Source organism: Myotis davidii, unplaced genomic scaffold (assembly GCF_000327345.1).
Source record: "Myotis davidii unplaced genomic scaffold, ASM32734v1 scaffold539, whole genome shotgun sequence".
Taxonomy (NCBI): domain Eukaryota; kingdom Metazoa; phylum Chordata; class Mammalia; order Chiroptera; family Vespertilionidae; genus Myotis; species Myotis davidii.
In genome coordinates, this window is record NW_006290028.1 from 1,136,490 (window position 1) to 1,139,851 (window position 3,362).

Consider the following 3,362-nt stretch of genomic DNA (forward strand, 5'->3'; position numbering starts at 1 on the left):
GCCTCCCCAATTGCCTGAGGTGGACTCTCTTGGTGCATCCCCTTGTGGGCTGTGTGCATAGTCCTGTTGTAGTTAAGCCTTGATTATTGTAGGTATCACTGGGAGGAATTGACCTCCTGGCCAATTGGCTGTGAGAATCAGCTGTGTCTGCAGTGGGAGAACTTTGTGCTGAAAACACCCCTTCTGGGCAAGACTTGCTTCAGTGGGTCTTTGGTGCTCACTGAGTCTGCTCCCTGAGTGTGTCCCTTATGGATCTGAGGAGTTGTGATCTGGATGGTCCCCCTCTGACAACTGGGTACACTGGCTCTTGGATCTAAGGAGGTGCAATTATCATATTTTTACACTAGTTACATCTATAGATATACATAATTTTTTGTTTTCTCTCCACATAATTATTGTTAAATATGTTATTAATGTAGTATTTTAAAAGATGTAAATAATAACAACATTCATAGGGTTATATATTTATTTCTTTAAAGATAAACCTCAATTATTTTATTTTATCTTTTGTTTCTAACTTCCTTAAATTGAAAGATTTCATTGTGTTACTCTGTCTCTATGTTTGGAGACAAATATTTTACATTCTATAGTAAGAGTATTTTATAATGTGTCATTTAACTGGATTTTATAGGATTCAATGTTTACTTCAAAGAAAAGACTTTCGCTAAGACATTTTTTATGAATTTAAATGTAAATTATTCCCTTCCTTTTTTGAATTTCTCCTATACTTTATATAATTGAATATTTTATTCCTTTTGTTAAATACTCTTCTTTCAAGGTAATAAGTGTCTTGATGATGATGATGATAATGGTGACAATAATAATAACCAACTACTTACTGAATGAATACTGTATTATAATTGATTTACATATATTTTCTGTAACCTTCAGGACAATATAAGCAAACAGACTCAAAGAGCTTTAACTTAAATTTAACTAAATGGGGTATTTTAAAATAAGAATAAAGAATTTGGGTTCAAAAATTTGTGTGAAACAACTATATGGTTGACATTAAAATGCACAGAAGTCGCGCTGACCGGTTTGGCTCAGTGGATAGAACGTCAGCCTGCAGACTGAAGGGTTCCAGGTTCAATTCCAGTTAAGGGCATGTACCTTGGTTGCGGGCACATCCTCAGTAGGAGGCGTGCAGGAGGCAACTGATCGATGTTTCTGACTCTCTATCCCTCTCCCTTCCTCTCTGTAAAAAATCAATAAAATATATTTTAAAAAAATGCACAGAAGTTAAGAAATTAAAAGTGATTATTATATAACAGCAATTATTCTCTTATTCCATGTCACCTTGTGTTACTTTGTACTACTGGAAATGCCATCATTTTTAATGGTTTTATATACATGTGTAATGTAATTGAGATATGATTGCTCTGAGAAAAATAATATCTCATTTCCTACACTATGCATTTAAATGCTCAACTATTATATGGCGTTAACATTAAAGGCTTTAGTCCTCCACCCCTTTCTCTATTTATGTCAGTGTTATGTGTGTTTTGTGGTGTAATGCTTTCTTTTACTATTTGGTGTCTCATTATATCACAACTGTTTATCTTAATAAGCTATAAATGTAAATGTACTATTTGTTTTTTTGATAAATATAAAATATATCACATATTCATCATGCTCTCAAAAGGCAAATAAAAAACTCAATATTGAAATGAAATTTAGCTCCTAAAAGTCCTTTTATATATATATATTTTTTTTTAAAAAAATATATTTGATTGATTTTTTACAGAGAGGAAGGGAGAGAGATAGAGAGCTAGAAACTTCGATGAGAGAGAAACATCGATCAGCTGCCTCCTGCACATCTCCCACCGGAGATGTGCCCGCAACCCTAGTACATGCCCTAGACCGGAATCGAACCTGGGACCTTTCAGTCCGCAGGCCGACGCTCTATCCACTGAGCCAAACCGGTTTCAGCAAAATCACCAAATATTTACAGTTTACCGTAATTGTGCCAAGCATTGTGTTATAGCTGGGATTGAGAGAAATAAAATAGTGATAAAAAGATAAGATATAAGATTCTTCTGATGAGAAACCACAATCACGAGGGGTAAAAAATGACACCCATAATGAATAAATAAAAGGTATTAATGTTGTAATAAAGTTAGAAACAAAATGCTGTGGCAGTGTAGAGGAACATGACTATCATTGCTTGTGAACAGAATTTCTTCACAAGAAAAAATGGATAAGTGAATATTTCTAGGATTTGAAAACCTAATAAAGAGTTTCAATGTTTTCATTTGTCTGTAGAATCACAACTGTTAGAAATATTAATTCATATAGGAATGTTGTATTAGTAAATGGAATACAGCGATGGACAATGCTGTTGGTGATGTGATTTTCTAAAATGGTGATACTTCTGGATAAAATTGTGAACAAATCAATTATAATGTTTCCTTAATATGCATATTACTTGCATTTTTGAAAAAAAAACTGTTTATTAAAGTCATGCAAAATACTTTGCATGTGTTAGGCTCTAAGCTCACATAATTGTAAGTAGAATTTTTACCTTCTGGAATATTTGTATAGGACATCTGAAAGTTGTATCTGACTTTTCTCTACTTCGCAGTACATCTAGTATCCCTGCTTTCAAAAACCAGATACCATCAGTGCTTTTCCATCATTATGAAAACAAAATAATATCTCAGCAAACTTGTGAAATGCCCCCTAGGGATACTGCTGATATTTATAACCACCTCAACAGAATAATTAAAATAATAACAGAACTAATAAAATTGTCAGAAAGAAAAGTAGAGAATAATGTACAAAACCAATTTCCTTTTCTTTCCTAATAGAGTGTCAGTAGAGATCGTTTGATGTTGATAAATGAAGATATATATGTATAAAGATATTGTGTATAATAATACCTGAGAAACTAAGAACAAAAATGATTAAGAATATATTTGCATCTAGGAAATAAACAGGGTTGGAGGGGTATGAGCCATAGGATAATTTTATTTTTAAATACACACACAGGATCAATTTTTTGACAGAAAAATTATTCTTGCTCTTTTACTTTTAAACATGTACAAATAAAGTTTATTGGGTATAATTCACATGTAATAAAATGTAGCAATTTTAACTGTACAATTTAATGAGTTTGGCAAATATATAAGAAATACTGTCTATAATATACACCAGTGTAAACTTCACCACCATCACACACACACACACACACACACACACACACACACACATTCATATTTTTTATAAAGATGTCCAGTTCTTCAAACAACATTTGTTTTATTATTTATTTATTTAATCCTCACCCGAGAATATTTTTCCCCATTAGAAGGGGGAGAGAGAGAGAGAGAGAGAGAGAGAGAGAGAGAGAGAGAGAGAGAGAG